At 39.7% G+C, this 19,188-nt stretch overlaps 1 pseudogene; it reads left to right on the forward strand.

Moving 5' to 3' along the window:
- Positions 1–6,164: 6,164 nt before the first annotated feature.
- Positions 6,165–11,398, forward strand: LOC101398832 (solute carrier family 41 member 2-like; annotated as a pseudogene).
- The last annotated feature ends 7,790 nt before the right edge of the window (positions 11,399–19,188 follow it).

Below are 19,188 nucleotides of genomic sequence, written 5' to 3' on the forward strand. Positions count from 1 at the left end.
TAGTCTTCTCTTCCTTCTATTCACTCTTCAAAACCTGCTGTGGGAAATGAGTTAATAAACTAACCGGGATGGTATACTGACTGGTAAGTCTTAGTGCAATTGCTTCCTCAAGGATTTGTATTTTAACAGAGAACAAGGAGCCTTATAATAAAAGAACACATCTCCAACTGTGACATTTCCAATATGATCAAGCGGGAAGAGAATATGATTTTCAAGAAGAGCAAGCGTTCCTGGTGACCCTCCACCCATCTGGTGACCAGCTGCTCTGCCTTCATCTGAGGTTGATGCTGCTCATGTTTCCAAGCATCATTACCTGCAGTAAATCTCCCTTCCTAGAATAAATCCAGGAACCAGCTATGTCTTTTTCCTTCTCTGACATCTGAGGACTGGCACAGTCTGAAAGGAGTCTATGCCCTGTGGCTCCAAACACCAAATGTCTAAAAGCAAATTCTAGCAGCCCCTGGAAATCCAAGTATATACGGAAATATGTATATATTTAGTAATAGTTGCAGAATCAAAATAAACTGAAACATTTTTTCTTGGTGGTACCCATTGTGTTAATCAAATCTCACCTAAAATAATTTATCTGTAACCCCAGGCACTGGGAAGGAATTTAAATTCAGTAGTGATTCAGAATCAAAGAATAAACACAAGCATGTGTCTTTGGCATAAGAGAAAGCCCTGGGGACATGGGGACAGGATGTGGCTGCAAAAGGAATATTTCCCCTCTAGCCGCTGGTTTTGTGAAGCCTTTGGTAAGAAAAGATTAAGAGGTCCTTTTCATCTGATGGCCTACGGGAGAGAATTTTGAACTTAAACAGTTACCAAAGGTACTAAAAATTTGGCGATGTTTCAGTTTGTAAGTTTTTATTAGTGTGGTAAAACCAGGTTTATACATAATCCACAGTCTAAGAAAGGAAGTTAATAATCCAATGCCCTATACCATCTCATTGCAATGTTATGACTCTTTGTTATTACTAAGGCAAATAATAATGAAAAAAATATTATTCCTAGAGAATTTTTTGCTAAGTTTCAGGATAGTAAATAAAGAGGGTTATAGAATGAAAATAACCCTAAGGAATAAATACCTAGGTTTATAGTTTGTGCATTTGTGTAACCTACTGAAATCTAAAGTGGGGAAGATGGGGATGTGGGGGAATGGATCAGGGTGCAGGGTAGACAGAGAGAAGGAAAATTCTGTTTTGGACATGTTCTGTTTGAGCTGCCTACAGGAAATTCAAACAGGGAGGTCAAGTACAGAGTTGGTTATACAAATTTAGAATGCTGTAGAAATTCTGTCAAGAGATATAAACGTAGGCGTCATCAGTATATAAATAGTATGAAAGTCATGGGAGAAAATGTAGACAAAAACGAGGACCCATGGCAAAGGCCTGGGGTTTCATTGCTGTGTACACATACAGCATAAAGTGAAGGGGCAACAAACCCTGTTTTGCTTGTGAAGGGTTTCCAGCCTTCTCCAAATCAATAGATTCATGGATCAATTGGCCCCTCAGCACCACTCAAAGTAGGTGATTGAAAAGAGTTTAGTGAAAGGGTGTTTCCCAGTGTGTGATCAGGGTTAAAAACAACAACAACAAGAGATGACAAAGCTCCTGGGGTCGTGCCACCACCACCACTGTCAGCCCTGCCTCCCCTCGGCCAGGGTGCAGAGGACACCAGCACACTGGATCCCTGTCCTTCTGCATTTTCTGTTGACCAAACCCAATGGAAACCAATGCACATGGCATTGCTGGGACAGTCCTAGAATCAACCCCCAGGCACAGGGCAGAGTAGATGAGAAGGTAAGACTGAGAGTCACATCTTATCAACATAAATAGTTACAATAGACCCACGTCTGGGGTTTGGTCTACTTTCAATTTTCTAACAATAATCCAGCATTTATATGCCTTTCAGATGTTGCCATTCAAATAGCAACCTTTTCAAACTGGACCAGAACAGTCTAGTTCAGTTTTCCCTGTCATGATCTTCATCTATAAAACCCTATTGTACAATACCTTTAATATTTTATTGAATTTTCCATTCTTCATTTTGTAAAATGATTGGAAAATTGAAGTATAAAGACTGATACTCTTGATGTGAAGCATAAGCCTTACAATTTTATACTATTGAAACAAAAATGGAAATCATTAGATGTGCCAATTAGAAGCCAATTTTAGGTTTCAAACAGAAGGGTAGTGTGAAGAAAAAGAATAAAATTAAAGAATTTCTATGAGATGCACAAAAATAATGCCCGTAATATGTATCTGAAAGGAAAGATGTAATTAGAGATTTTAGAATAATTTTGGGTTTCCAGCAAACAAATTTCCTTCCCTATATCATTTGACCTTTATAAATTTTTTCAAGAAAATATTCTCTATGAAATTCAGTAGGAGCGTATCCTATTATTTTGAGGAAGTTTGATAATATTGACTTTTCAAAGTTCTTTCGTGTACACCTAGACCAGCACCATCCAATAGAACTTGCTGCAGTGATGACAATGTTCTACATCTGTACTGTCCCATATGGTCACCATGAGCTGCAGGAGGTTACTGAGCATTTCAAGTGTGACTATTGCAAATGAGGTATTGAATTTTTAATATTATTTCATTTTTATTATTTAAATTTAAGTAGCCACATGTGGCTGGTGCCTACCATAGTGGACAGTGGAAGAATCTATGTATTTTGGGAATTTATCCTACACATGCTGGTATTATGTATTCCACTTTACATATATGGACACTCACATTTAGATAGTCAGATGAGACATAAAACTGAGGTCCTAATTAGTGATACCTGTAGATACAGCTCCCCTCTAAAGTTACAATCATTCAACAATGATTGAACTCCAACTACACACCCCGAGCTGGGATGAACGGGTAACTAGGTGAACACGGCTCCCGATCCTGCCATTGCCTCTCATCTGACAACCTGCCCAGGCGCTTACTTTGGATAGATGCAACAGAACAGTCATAAGCAGCTCCACGCGACGTGGTGAGGGTTCTGATGCCAACAGAGTGCCAGGGAAGCCATGGCAGGAGGTCCAGCCTTGTCTAAGGAGGGCTGGAATCTTTGGTTGTGGCTCAGGGTGAACACACCCCAGTTTGCCAGGACAGCCCTGCTGTAGCGACATAATTCATATGCTATGCCTTTCCACTCCCAGACGTGTCCCACTTTGGGCTATAAATTACATGGTCAGCCCAGATATGCCAATTGGATGTCTTTCTTCCCCTGGAAAAGGGCAAGCTTCCTAAGGGCCTAGATAATGTTTTATACTTCTTTATATGCCCTGGCAGCCCCTAGTGCAGCTCTGGGGATGTAAGAAGACATAACCACTTCGACAATTATATAATATTGACATCGTGCCTCCTACATGCCAGGTAATTACATTCACATCACTTCCACATCTACATAATGTAGCATCGTCCAGTTTAAGATGAGGCCTGGGAAGCGGAGAGGTTGAGCACTTGCTCAAGTTCTGCCAAGTGGTACCTGGCACAGCTGGACCCTGTCCCGCGAGCCTTATGCTGCCTCTCACGTCCATTTCCACCAGACAGCGCGGTGTCCCCCATGTTTACTCTGCAGCTGTCACCTCATGTGGAGCTTTGTGCAGAGGAAGGTCTAGAGGTCCGAGGAGTCATTAGTCTTTTTCCTGCCTACATCACTGGCTCTGCCACAGGCCCTGCTCCTCGGGATGGTGTGTCCTCATCCTGCCTTGTGAGCAGGGACTAGAGACTCCCACGGGCTAATTTCAAGTTCAATGCCAAATTCCTGGGAAAAGCCCAGGAAACCATGAGGGTCTCCCAGGTCAGGAGACTAGACAGAGTGACTCCCATGAACCCCTCTGCCTTTTGCTCCCACTAGTGCTCCCTTAGCACCCCAGGGGCTTACTTCCATCCTGATCTTATCTCTCACAAAGTGGTTCTAATGCTTATCCTCCCAGTGGTTACACGTCGTCCCATCATATGCAGTATTTGTTTTTTAAAAAGATTGTTTTTCAACTTTAAATCTGATTTAAATTTGAATAGCTGTATGTGCCTAGTGGTTGTCATATTGGGTAGTGAACATTTGGCCAGTCTCACTAGTCATGATGTTCATCCCTGTCCTAAGAAAATCTCAAATGTTTTTATGGAAAGAAGTTAACAATTAACAAGTTAATCTTTCTCTAGGAGTGTGCCAAGCGCTGTCATAGAGATGCTCTCATTTAGAACTCACCCATCTTCATGATAAAAAATGTGAGGTTTGTTAAGAACACCCAGCTAGTTAGGAATGGAGGTAGATATGTTTATTTTTAAAAGCTGGTTCTCTTGTTGTTTTCCGGGAGCCGCAGTGCAGCATAGTAGTTCACGGCTACACTCTAAGTGTAGTTTGGGGTCAGGCAGATCTTGGGTCCAGTTCCAGTTCTATAAGTAACTTGCTTGTGACCTTGGGTCAGTTACTTAACCTGCCTGAAGCATACTTTCTTCATTTTCCAAGTGGAGGTAACAATAGTAGCTCGATTACATATTAAATACGTTACATAATATTCTACATGTATTTCATGGTATAATATTATATGTGTAGAATTAAGTAACAATTAATATAATTAATATTAATATTGTTATTTATATGTAAAAATTCATTTCAAATCATCTTTTAATTTAGTCACTAAGGCAGGATCCCAAACACCTCTCTCCAGTCACACTTTCTTGGACTTCTTTGATATAATGATTAAGATGAGCATAACACTATATCTCGTATTTTTTAAATCTCAGAGAAGGGGAAAATAAAAGCCTCTTATTCACTCTAGCATTTTTTTTCAATTATTTTAAATGGATGGTTTAGGGATTGTCTGGTTTTGCCTGTCATCATAATAATCAAAGTGGGTGAGAAGATTTTAAGAACTATCTGATGTGGAAGCAAACATTTTCCTGAGAGCCAGGCCCTGGCCCATCCTGAGGAGATGGCCTGTGAGTCTCTCAAAGCTGGAGGTCATCAGGGCTATAGCAGTCACCAGGGTCCACTTAAAACTATGTGGCCTCAGAGTCCTAGAATCACTCCCAGTTTTCCAGTTCTTTCCCAGTGGAGCAATATTGAAGGGAGGAAAAGAAATCATACTTTAAAGATTAGTCTTTCAATCCCTTTGCCCTGAGAGCCAAAGATGAAGGCACATAATTTCTAAAAAATTATTTGGCCCTGTGTTACTGCTCTGTCAAATATCAGACACTGTCCATATTTTAAATTGATTCTAGTATTTTTTCCAGAGGAGCGTATCCTAGTTAGCCAGGTACATATTCATAATGGTATAAATTAATCTTGTTGACTATTATATTAAATTCTGGGGAATTGCTGACTGTTCTTCACAAAGCCAAGAATTTTTCTCATATGAAGGTTTTTTAAACTCAAGCCAGATTTTTCACGGTTCATATGTCAGGCAGCTATGTTCACGGGGCAAGGATCAAATAGCCTATGATGCCTTTAGGCAAGTGGACAACATTTATAACTTTGATGCAACTATGGGGACCGTGGGACGTTGGCAAGGTGGCAAAGGGAAAGGCTCTGTGCTGCACAGTTTAAAGACTCAAATTTCTCTTTTGTTAGTTTCAGAATGGTTGGCTGGCTCATGCAAGAAGTCTGGTGGGATATAGGAATCAGAAAGATTTCAAAAATCTTATTGAAAGTCTGCTGGGATATACGAATCAGAAAGATTACAAAAATCTTATTGATTCAGAGCAAAATAATACTTCACAACCTTCCTAGAGACTTGGCTTAACTTTGTGGAACATGTATGTTAAGGTCCATATTTAACATTAGAAGCAGAATTACAGGTGATGGTGAGGTGGGGCAGAGCAAGACAGAGCCACAGGGCTCCAGCCACTTCATACCTTGGGAATGCAGTGAATGGCCCTTTCATTCCCCGCCCAGAGTGTCACCTCCCTCTCTCCACACAGGGCAGGTGCTGATGCAGGGAAAGTCTGGGGTTTCATGAGGTGCTATGTTCAGTGCTCTTAGATCCAGTTCCTGCTTCAGCTTCTGAACACCTTTTCTTAGTGGAAACATTATTCTTTTCTACACAGTGAAGGCAACATCTTAATTTAAAACCAATGTTTGTGTAGTTCTGATTCAACTAGTATGTTTCCTCACCGTGCTTGAGACCTAAGGAGTAAATGGTCTGTTGCAATGACAAAATGACTGATAGCCAAGAAAGATCTACTGCTAACACAACAAGTAGTGGTCCAAGTGGTGGTGGAAGTTTTGCAGGTAGGACTTAAATTTAACACATTTCAATCTGATAAGTTTTTAAACTTATGGCTGAGAATGGTTCCATTCATTTACCAGGAAAGTCAGAGAGATAGGAATAAAAAAAAAAAAAAAATGGCATTTGGCAAGATGGATTATCAACCAGAATGCAGACCTTTAGTAATAGATCAGAATGACATATGAAGTATCAGTTTCTCAGAGCAGACCTTTCAAGGCAAAATTGGTCAAGTACTCTCAAGCTGTTGCCAAATGTAGGATGACTATGCCAACTATAATCGGCTTCTGCAACTGCTGCCCTGTTAAGAGATGAAGGTGTTCCTAGTGAAGGTGAGGGAGATATCATTGTGAAAAGAAACCAAAAAAGTATAAAAGGAACCCAGTGTCATTATTACATTGCAAATACTTGTGCTGTTTTTTACTAGCTGGTTTTGGAATACTTTCAGTGGGCATGATTTGGGATATAGCACAGAGCTGAGAAGTTGCAATGGTTTGAGATTTGGGGAGATATTGGGAAGGAGTGAATATACTCTGTGTGTGGGATGAACTTGGATTTTTGAGGTCCAGGGGGTGGACCATAGTAAACAACATAATGACCCCACAAATATATCCATGTTCTGATCCCCAGAACCCATAAATATGTTGACTCACATGGCAAAAGGGACTGTGCAAATGTGACTAATTTAAGGATTTTGAAATAGGAAGATTACCCTGAATTATCTGGATGGGCCCAATGGAATTACAAGAATCCTTATAAGAGAGAGGCAGAAGGTCAGAGTGTGAGAGGAAATGTGATGATGGAAGCAGGGGTCAGAGAGAGAGAGAGACAGAGACAGAGATGGAGAGAGAGACAGAATGAGCCAAGGAATGTAGGTGGCCCCTAGAAGCTGGAAAAGGTAAAGAAACAGATTTTCCTCTAGAACCTCCAGAAGGAATGCAACTCTGTTGACACCTTGATTTTTAGAACTTCTGATCTCTGGAACTGCAAGATCATAAATATGTGTTGCTCTAAGCCACTAAATTTGTGGTAATTTGTTACACCAACAATAATAGGAAAGTAATACAGAAGTGTTAAAAAAAAAAGTAACAGAAGTTTTTGTTTTCATCTTACACTTCTTGGTCTCAAGGCAACTTAGAAATGATGTTGGCATCCAGATTATCCACTACAGCAAATGTTGGAAAGATGGATTCATCCACTGAAAAGTGGAACATAATAATCAACAAATTATCCTTAAAGCAGGTCCAGGCAACAGCAGTTGGTTTTCTTGCAGCTGTGGCAGCAATTATGTTGGGCTGGGTTCCAGAGGGGAAATACTACCTTGGTCATTCCATACTTCTGTGCTCCAGCAGAGTAGCAACCACCTTCACTCTTCTGCAGGGAATAATAATGGTTGGGCTTATCACTGCTTCAAAGAAGAATGGGATAATCCTGATAATGTTACTACACCCATGGCTGCTAGTTTGGGCAAACCTATAACTTTTCTGCATTATCTTGGGTAAGTCAGGGTACTCTTGTCTCTATTACTATTACCTATTACTGTTACTCTATTACTGTTACCTATTACTATTACTCTATTACCTATTATTATATATTAGTTGGTGGCTTTTTCTTGGTTCTAACTCAAAAACACTCAGTTGCAAGGGCAGTTCTCTGCTCAAGCTGGGAGCCTGCCCTAAAAGTGATGCCCAAAAGTGACGTTCAGCCTTATTATGGAAACAACTGTATCTGACCCAACTTGATTGATTGTTGCTGATACATTGTTGTTATACTATTTACTAATGATATCGCTAGTAATTTAGTGGCCATTCATGCTAGAAGGATTTCTGTCTAACTCCATCTACATAGCAGTGCAGGAGGATGGCCTGATGAACCCAAAGGTTGTTAGTACTCATTCAGAACTTTTTTGGTCCAGGACTTAATAATAAGCCTGCTGAGGTTCCACTGCTTTTGGTGATTCCTCAACATTTTATTCCTTTTACACGATTCACTTGACAAAAAGCAGCCACACTTCTTCAACTGTAATCTTCATATTAATATATTTATTTGCTGTTTTGTTATAGATTTTTATCCTATAAGACTTGTTGTGGATTGCTGACTGGATGGTCCATTACTCCTGGAGAGAAGGAAAGAACTCCGATTGTTTCTCCATCCCCTATATAAGGGAATTGGTTGATCTGCTTGGGTCAGCTTTATTAGCCTTAGGTTTTCTGTGGTTTATTAGAGATAGTGAGGATGATGCTGGAGACTAAAAATGCCCTACTAGTCTCAGATGGTCAAGGAGAAAATTTGTGGTTCTTCTTTAAAAATTTTAAGGCACTGCTTTGCCTTTTCCTGGTAAATTAAGGTTGGCCTTGATTAAATTAAATAATCTTCACTTTAAAAAAAAAAGAATTTTGTGTTGAACTAGAATGAAGAATATTCATGCTGTCTTTCATAGAATAAATGATAACTTGACATTGACATAGATACAAGCTCAATCTCTGGAATTAGTTAAATAGGAAAGGATATAGAATGTTTGTAATGAATAATTCTAAAACCACATACATAGCAGAAATGTGCTTTATTATTGTTTGGTAATGCAAGGTTAGGGGAAATAAAGCTCCAGTCCAGTTCTTCTTGTCTCACAGATGTGTTGTGCTGTAAAGCAAGCTATAAAATGGAAGAGGCCAACTAAACTTCTCACAGTATGTATGTGCCACGATTTGTTTATCCATTAACAAGCTGATAACTATTTAAGGCAATTTCTATTATCCATTTTTTTGTGTGTGTGTGAGGAAAATTGGCCCTGAGCTAACATCTGCCAATCCCCCCCTTTTTGCTGAGGAAGATTGACCCTGGGCTAACATCCATGCCCATCATCCTCCACTTTATATGGGACACCGCCACAGCATGGCTTGACAAGCGGTGCATTGGTGTGCGCCCAGGATCCGAACTGGTGAACCCCAGGCCGCCACAGCACACTTAACCACTTGCGCCACTGGGCCGGCCCCCCTATTATCCTTTTAACATCTGTAGGGACTGTAGTGATGGCCCTTTATCAATCCTGTTATTGATCAATTGTATCTTCTCTCTTTTCCTTGATTAGTCTAGGTAGGTACAGGCTTATCAGTTATATTACTCTTTAAAGGTAACATCTGTTTCACTGATTGTTCTTTATTCTTTGATTTTTATTTTATTGATTTATGTTCTTATCTTTATTACTTCCTTCCTTCTACTTACTTTGCTTTGAATCTGCTCTTCTTTTTCTAAATTTTTTAAATTAGATTTTTAACATTTTAGACAAGTAATTTTAGATCTTTTCCTTTTCTGCTCTAAGTCTGCCCTGAAAGGATGATAAGGGCATAGATTTGGGATCTGGAGCCCATGGCAGGACAAGAGATAACAGCATTAGATGCTAGCACATAAAACAGCCCAATTTTGGGGTCTCTGAAAGGACTAAATAAATAGAAACTTAGTTCCTTACCTATGGTCTGAATATATTGAGAAATAAGGTGGAAGAAGCAGCAGTTGGAAAACCATAATATTTCCTAAGTTGAAGGACGTAACTTACATTGAGTCCACATGGGCCTGACAACCTCTGAATTATGCAGAGTATCCCGATCCTGGTATCACTGGACCAGGGCGGGAGTCTCCAGGAGGTCTGCTCATGTAAGATTGTCAGTATGGAGGAAGAGGAAAATTCCATCTTCTTATAGAAACCTTATTCCTAAAAGAAAAAAAAAAAAGAGCTGGGCTAAATAAGCTCTGTTTACTATTCTTAAATCTACTAATGTTTTAAATCACTTCATTTCCCCTGGGCTGAAGTGGTAAAGGGTAGAAGGAGTCTAGAAGTGTTACACTAATTGAGCGCCCTCAACATGGGAAAGAAACATCAGAGGTAGAGAAGAAGCATTCCACCTTAATAAGCAGGACTAGATAGGACTAGAAAAACTGTAGTGGAGGTCACAAGTACAAAGGATAGCAAGAAAATCAGATGGCTCCACCTTTTTGCCAAGATAATATAAGTGCCAGCCTCACTTCCCACTCCCAGGAGAAAATGTCATGAAGGGAGAGGGATAGCAGCCTGAATCGGGCCAGAATTTGGTGCAAGAGTCAGCTTCGAAACCAGATGATACTGAAAACTGGCAAGGAACTGCTTTGCTATCAAGATAAATAGGAGCTAAAGTTGGTTTCAGTTACACAGAAAGAAGAAAAGCACGTTATTACATATCTCATCATGATTTTAAATTTTAACCCATGACTTTGTAAATATCAACACAAGCACTCTTTAATTTCCGAGAAAGACGCTATAAAAAGGAAAGCCACAGAAAACTTCCCCCTTGGTATCCTGTTACATTTAACGAAGCTAGCTATATACAGGTAAACTCTTCTCATCCAGATGACATATTATTCAACACCAAATATCCCAGTCAAAAGAAAGACAAACTTGCTTCATTAAATATCTGACTCAAAGTAGAAAGCTGATGAGTTAAGACTGAAAGTTGTAGCATTCTGCAAGTGACGTATTTTATTTTAAGCTCTATTTTAATGTATACTGCAGCCAGAGTCCCTCTTTAAGAGTGAGGCACCCATTGCCCAGCCGGCTGAGAATATTGCCTGCTGACCATTCATAATTGCATTCCTCCCTGGGAGTTATCTTTGGGCACAGGAACCACCCCACCCAAGGTTGGGATGGATTACTCACTGGCAGGCTGAAATTGAGGACGCCATCTCTGGTGGTTGATGGAATTTACATAGCCCCTGGCATGCTTTAGTGGTACGATTGTTAATTTCTTTCACTGGTGTTGAAATGGGATGGCATACCAATGAGAGGGGACATACTGGCTGATGCACTATCTTTTGCACTCGAGAGGTATGAGGGAAATGGTAACTACAATGACTATGGGATTGCACGGTTGTGCTGAGGGCCACTGATCTACTGAATAGAGATAATGATAGGGTGGGGTGATTAGCGAACAATTGAAAGTAACATGTGAAAGCCACAGGGTCCCCTTGCTAGTATTTAATGAAATGCTCATCTCTTCAACCTGAAGGACAGATAGAGTGAAGCACCGAGCCCAAGGCTTCATCATAAGAAAAGCAGAGCTTCAGAGGGTGGATTCTCAGCCGGCAGGTCCCCTACAAGATGGTCAGAGCTCCAACAGTGAAAGAGAGGGACAGTGAAACCTGGGATGGAAATATCTGGCAGATGCAGTTAGGAATTTTGAATTCCCAGATCCTCTTGCAGAAGCGGCCCACTTCTCCTTGTTAGAAGATTACCCTCTTTCCTTTTTGAGGAACACGCAGAGGCCCCAGATGAGGCAGGTTCCTTAGGAGACAACGCTCACCCCCTCTTGAGACCAGCCTCCATCTTCTCTCAACAACCAGACCAATAAGAAGAGTCAAATCCCAGAGACCAGCTGGGAACATGATGGGCCTGCTAAGGAAATAGAGGGAAGAAATGCCTAAGAATCTAGAACACCAAGATGCTTTTTTTTTTTTTTTTGTGAGGAAGATCAGCCCTGAGCTAATATCCATGCTCATCCTCCTCTTTTTGCTGAGGAAGACTGGCTCTGAGCTAACATCTATTGCCAATCCTCCTCCTTTTTTTTTTTTCCCCCCAAAGCCCCAGTAGATAGTTGTATGTCATAGCTGCACATCCTTCTAGTTGCTGTATGTGGGACGCGGCCTCAGCATGGCCAGAGAAGTGGTGCATCGGTGCGCGCCTGGAATCGAAACCCAGGCCGCCAATAGCGGAACGCGCACTTAGCCGCTAAGCCACAGGGCTGGCCCAGAACACCAAGATGCTTTTAACGATTCCACACTGAAAAATAGAACCTTACTTATTTCCACGTGTGACACAGGCTGCTCCTGGGAAACTTCCTGCTATTTTCATACTAAAAACAGAAGGTATGTTATAGCTTATGTCTAAGCCACCTCTCCTCCCCAGAAGAGCAAACAGTAATAAACTTCCTAAAAAGTTATGACAGATTGGAACATAGACAAATTTCTTTGGTATTGCTCAGTTTAGTAGCCAGTGAATAAAATTTATTGAAAGGAGTTTTCGAATACTTGGAAATAAATTTCCACAAAATAAAAGTAGAAAAATGTTTATTTTAAAATATGATTCTGAATTTCTAAAGGGTGCATTCTTTATCTCTATGCAATAAATTAAACAATTACCTGTTCATTCTGAACCAGAAGCTAATACACAGAAGAGAATTGCAAAATCTTAATGGACTTGTACATATTTAAAGCTCTTCAAAACATTTCAAGCTGGGCAGCATATTGATAACGAACTGCCCCAAAACGGGTCCTGGATTGCCTGGGATTGGGTCTAACATCACAAATTGTTTAAACTATTTGAAATAGAAGAGCTGTGTGTAGTAAACAAAAGGAAATATAAACATGTTAATTGCACAACACTACTTCTGTTCAATCAAAATAGTATGTGTGGTAGACATCTTATTTGGCTAAAAATTAAATTTTTCTTATGTTAAATGTTTTAAAATTGGGAGGAAGTCAGGATTAAGAAGTATTCTACTAGCTGCAAGATAGTAAATTGAAGCAACTTACCATTGTCCTGACAGATTTTATCTATTTGAGAAATAATAAATTTATTTCTAATAGACTTCTTCTTCTACATTTAGCAGGCTGCTCATTTTACCATCTCAATAAAACTCTTTTCTAAGAGTCATTCCAGGAATATGTGTGAATTTTTCTTAAGTGATCTCTAAAAAACACCGAGGAAAATTAATTCATTGCATAAATATTATGTACAAATATAAAAATAATTCCCCAAGTATGGAAATTCTGAGTACTCTAAAATAAAACCAACTAATTAGTTACAATTAATCTAGGATATTTTTTGTTCTTATAGATTTTTTTCTAATGTTAACAAAGAACCATAGATTCAAATGCCATTAGTTAGTCTTAAGAGGAGTTTCATTTTCCTTTACTGAAATGCTGTCATTCATGTTCAATGAAATCTCAACTTCTCCCCGTTGTGTACGATTGTACCATGAAATGCCAGCTACGCTTCGCTACCTTGTGACTGCAGGATGTCCGGAGGGCGGGCGTTTATGCAAGAAACTCGGAGCTTTCTCTAAAATTCACACACACAACTCTCCTTAAAAACTTCTTTCTTCAGAGCACTTCTACTTCCACCCAAGGGCCAGATCTACTCTCTCATATGAAAACAACTAAAAACCAGGGTAAAATATACGAAACAGTAGTTTTTATACACCAGACATCAGGTAGCACAGGACCGATCCTTAAGAGATGGGCAACAAGTGAGGTGAGCCCACTTTTTTCCTTCTGACAGCCTATAGAAAGCTTCCAGGCTGGAACACCCGCAAAATCACCCAGCAATCTCCTTGATCTCCTTGATTTGATAAGATGGAGCTGGGAACCTGGGGAGGCCACACAGCAGAGAACCGAAAGGGGAGAGCTGCAGAGAGTGCTCTGGAAGGTCTTCAGCTGAGTCCAGATCCATCATCACCTGTGTATGAGGAAACCACCTGCGGCCAGGGAAAGATGCACGCAAATGGAGCAGAGGGAAAAATCCCTGCAACTCACACAGGCCTAGAAGTCTGTGTTCCTGCTAGCCAGGGTGTCAAACTTCATGATTCAGGAGGCATCAGGTAGAATACTCAGAAGGGTATTTTACTCACAAAGCTTAAAACTGAGACTTGAAAAGACCAAATTGTTTCTAGAACAAAGTTGAAGAACATTTATAGGAATATAAAAACATCCAGCACCCAACAAGGTAAATGTTGTAATACCTGGTGTCCCAGTCAGATGTGAGCAGGCAAAGAAGCAGGAAAAGGCAATGCTGAGGAGCAGATCAATCCATTGATAACACGCAGACCAAGAAATGATATAAATGATAGAATTAACAGAAAAGGACACTAAAATGGTATTAAATCTATATTCCACATGTTAAAGAAGGTAGAGGAAATATTGAGATATAGAAGATATGAAATATTCCCACTTGAAATTCTAGGTAAAGAAAATATAATGCCTGAGATGAAAAATACACTGAATGGAATTAGACATGAAGAAAAAAAAATATAGCAATAGAAACTGTCCAAAATAATGAAAGAGAAAGAAAGAAAATACTGAAAATACATAAATAGAGCATCAGGGAGCTGTGGAACAATTTCAGGTGTCCTATTCAAGTCCCTGTGGAGGAGGGCACAGAAAAAATATTTGAAAAATGACTTAAAATTTTCAGGATTTCATGAAAACTATAAACCTACAGATCCAAGAAGTTCAATGAAACTCAAGTATAAGAAACATGATGAAAATTAGACACATTATAATCAAATGGCTTAAAACCAGTGATAAAGAAAACTTCTTCAGGTTTTAAAAAATTATATTCCTATGGGGCCAGCCCCGGTGGCCCAGCGGTTAAGTTCTGCGCACTCCGCTTCAGCGGCCCAGGTTTGGTTCCTGGGTGCAGACCTACACTGCTCTGTTAGTGGCCATGCTGTGCTGGCAGTTCACATACTAAAAAAATAGAGGGATATTGGCACAGAAGTTAGCTCAGGGTGAATCTACCTCAGCAAAAAATAAAATTATATTTATATTACAACCACACTGCATTGGAGTTAATACCTTTCCCTAAATACCTTATACACTTTGTACACGTGAAATAAAGTCTGTAAACATCCCTTTATATAGCAAGTACTATGTTATAAATTTAGTGGATGGAGATATACAAACATGAACTAGATTACAGTCAATTTGTCACCAATCCACTAATTTTGGCCATTTTTATGAAAGAAACTATTATGAAAACCCTACAATTTCAAAAATCTCTCTTACTTGAAGGTTAGAGACCCTTTGGCACCAGTTCTACATGAATCTGCACCAAATCCCGTTGCTGTTTGGTGGTGATTTTTTGTGAGTTGGGGTTTTGTTTTTGCTCATTGGTTTGTTGATTTTAAGGAAAAGAACAAAGGGACGACATAGATGTTTGTTTTACAAAAGTAGAATCAAAATGAACAAAAATTGAGGATGACTGGTGAATTTAGGGAAGAAAATCCAAGTAGTAAAAGGACAGGAATTCACAAGATGCCTGGCAGCTGAGTTCTGCCCAGACACTAGGGAACAGTTTCAGATGATACCCATTTACTCAAAAATCTGCATAAATATTTCTGACATTATGTGTTTAAATAGGAAAAAGAACAGAATGCAGCTAATATGAAATCCATGATAATTATAGCTATAGTTTAATGCCTCCTGTGTGGCAAGTCCTTTTTGTACATTATAATATTGAATCCTTAATACAACCGTGTCGTGTATGAGTTATTAGTTATAGTCCTGTTATTACAAAGTAAGTGAATACTGAGGTTTTGAGAAACTAACATCTATGCCAAAAATTGAGACACACAGAATATGAAGTAACACCAAATATAAGGCACACAACAAAGAAGGCTATGACCATCTTCCCAATGAGAAGATCTAATCAGAGCTCGTTCTTGAAAGTCTCAAGTCCTCAGCGAGTCTCCCCGACAAGCCTATATTTGTCAGTTCTTCCCCAACACCCACGGGAATTTATCAGAGTTCTCCACAATTTGGAATTATTTATCTATGCATTTATTTATTGTCTCAGTAGGCTTAAGCCTCATGAAGAAAAACACAGTGCTTTCCTCATTTATCACTCACTGCTGTATACCACTACCACTGCTGCTACTACTACTACTAATATGAACAATAACAATATCATAGTACTAGGTTTAGTACTACACAAGTGTTACTGAGCCCCAAGGGGCTGGTGACCCGCAAGTGGGTCCTTTTGCCCGGAGCCTCCAGTGCCAATAGAACGAGACCAGCTTTGGAACAGTAAAGCAGAAAGGTTATCCATTGATGGATAAGTGGAGGAGGCAGAGCTCCTGCTCTAAAAACGCCTTCTCCTGCAAGGGAAGGTGAGCAGGCTTCTTACGGGATGTGAAGGGGGCGGGATCTCCACGTCATCCCTCAGCATTTGGTGCATGCGCAGATCTTCCCTTCTTGCACATGGCACCTTTTGCACACGTTTCCTTTTGGGCATGGCCCCACATCACCATCTTGGACCTTTCTGGTTTGGACCAGTACTGGCAATATTCTGCCTTGGTTCCTATAAGCAAGCACAACTTAAAAACAAAGCATTAGACATGGAAAATGTTTTAAGGACTTCTCTGGGTGACATAAGTACTTCTGTATCCACAGGGTCCAGAGGAAAGATGGCTGATAGAATGGAAGGCTTTCCATTTTTGTCACTTTGATAAAAACAATAATAAAATGAGAAAGTCAAAATATATTTACTGTGATAAGACGAGCAACACATTTTAAATTAAAAACAATTCAAATTAACATCACAGCCTGCTCTTTAGCAGTCTTTCCATTAGAAGTAGACTATTTCAATAGAAAATAGCCACTTGCATTAGAAGTTGCCATTTTCAATACGTGAAGCTCTGTTTTTAGTTCAAGGAAATCTTATTGGCCAAGTAATGTTGCAAGAGAGAGATGTAATTAAGTAAACCTCCACTTCATGTTTTCTAAGAAGTCTGTGTAGTGTTTTGAAAGTAATTAAAATTCTTGTGGCTTTTGGATGTTTGATATCATCAAGCCAACAATCTCTTCAACCTTATTTTCCTAATTCTTCCCTTCCAATATTCATTCTGGTCACCAACTGGCTTATGGTTTCATTTAATGAAGTGTAGAGCTCCGTAAGTACATAACATAAAACACATGGTAATGCACACACCCAGAAGCAATTAAATCAATGGGAAATTCAGAATGCACTCCATTCTGTCCACTTTGGAGTTCCAAAAATGTAAATTAGTCACACCCATCTGAGACAACTGTGGATTGAGTGCTTGGAATGGGACATATTTAGTAAAAGAATCACAGAAGAGTTTCCTTAAAGTAACAGATTTGTGCAAAGAAAATGAACAACAGTATAAATAGCGTTTTTCTTTCTAATACCCAATAAGTTAGGAGTATTAACCCTAGTTTTTAAAAAAAGGTAGAATACACTCGGTAAATTCCTTTTGCGATTCTACCAAAGCCATTACTGCTTCTGTACTTTAAGTGATAGCCTCTAAGCCCAGATGAATTTTATTCCTTAACATCTAACTTACATAGATAAAAGGGAACAGTGGGGGAAATATTTGATTTTTATCCCCAAACCTTGGTTTTGAATCTTTGCTCTCTTGCAAACTTAAGGTAATTTTCATTTATGGGATTTTTATGGAATTAAATCAAATAAAAGAGCACTAGGGATATGTGGGATCTTATCACCACCATGGCTATCTTATTGCCTGGATCACTCTATTAAATTCCTGGCCAGCCTGCTCTTTTGTTGCTTCCCTACCTGGTGTCTCAACTCAGGCCATCTAAGACATTAGCCTTCTCTGGTTGTTTGCCACCAAGATTCCTTTGTTTTAAAGAAAGCACCTAGGTCTGGGGTTTTTCCTTGCTCCCCACCAAATCAAGTCAACCCCTTTGGCAAAGAAGGTAGCAGTACTCACTTCCTGCCTTGCCATGTCCTGGAAGAATCTCTGTGAATAATGATCTGGAGGGAGACAGGAAGGGAATGGCAGCAGCCCCTGGCTGAAATGCCACAAACTCTGTTGTTCTTACCAAAGTTTCAGTAGTTTTTCCTTGAATAAAGCTTCGCAATTGTTTTATGCCTTCGATCATTTTCCAGAGGCCTCCAATGGCTGTTTTTGACAACTTTGTCCATTTTTATCATCATTTTTGGGGGAGGAAATTTGCCACACTTCACTCCACCATACTGGAAGTCGACTGTCAACCTTTGTAGTTTTAAGCCACTGAGATTTGGGGATTGTTTGTTACCTAAGCTATCCTGACTGATATAGCAGGTATTTCTCTCTCTCTCTTTCTCTATCCCTCTCTCTCTCTGTCAAGTCAGTCACAAATATTTAAAACATTCAAAATTTAATCCCCACTTCCAGTTTCACCTCCAACATGTAAAGAGCTTAGAGGTCACTGCTCCCTTTTTCACAACAAGAAAAAAGATGAATGCACTAAAAGTCAGTAAATTTTATTAGATCCATCAAAAAAGTGAGGTCAGAGGGCAAGCCACCACCCCAACATCTGGAGAGACAAGGAAATACAAAGACTCACAGCCAATGTCAGTTTACCTAAAGCAGAAGTATCTGAACCCATAACTGGTACAGAACAATTAATGGTAACTTAGATAAATTGCTGGAGGCTGAATGCAGACTAGCTTGAGAATTAAAAATCCTTGGGTGGTCCACCTTTAGGGGAGCCCCTAACTTTCATAAGTTCTACCTCCAGCAACTCTACCAGCTTACCATGATGAAGATGAGAGAAAAATCCCTTCTTGTTTTAGGCAAGGGGAGGGGAAAACATAACCATTTAAAAATATACTCAAGTATTTTTAAATATCTCAGAGCTTTCTCCATAACAAAAGCCTGCCCTGGAAGGGAAACTACTTTCCTAGGGCATCATCTGACCCTCGGGAACAGCAATTAACCACACTATTCCCCTCCAAGATTTCTGTTTTATTTAAGGGGAGGGGAAAAAATGCTAAGAAGTGCTTCTGGAGGTCACAGCCCAGGAACTCAGCCCACAAAAAAAATGAATTTCAATCATAAAGTTATAGAACAGTTCCTCTCCCCAACACCTTTCCACCACATCAGCAGGGCTCCACTATAATAAAAGTGGATTGCAGATGAAATAGTTGCAAGACATAGACTCTGGTTAAGAAACTCTTAGGGAAACCCTAAAAGGAGATAAAAATGAAGACACTAGAGGAAATTAAAGCCTGAGGTATCCACAGCTACAGAAGACATTACACACAGTCCAAACTCTGTGGTGTAAGGACTGAAATTAGCATTCATATGGGCTGTCTTGACACCTGGTGAAATCAGTAGGGCCTCCAATGGCCTAACCACATTTGCCATCCCATCTTGGACTCCAATGGGTAAGTCTCCCTC

Source organism: Ceratotherium simum, chromosome 14 (assembly GCF_057802395.1).
Source record: "Ceratotherium simum simum isolate JZ-2026a chromosome 14, ASM5780239v1, whole genome shotgun sequence".
Lineage (NCBI taxonomy): Eukaryota > Metazoa > Chordata > Mammalia > Perissodactyla > Rhinocerotidae > Ceratotherium > Ceratotherium simum.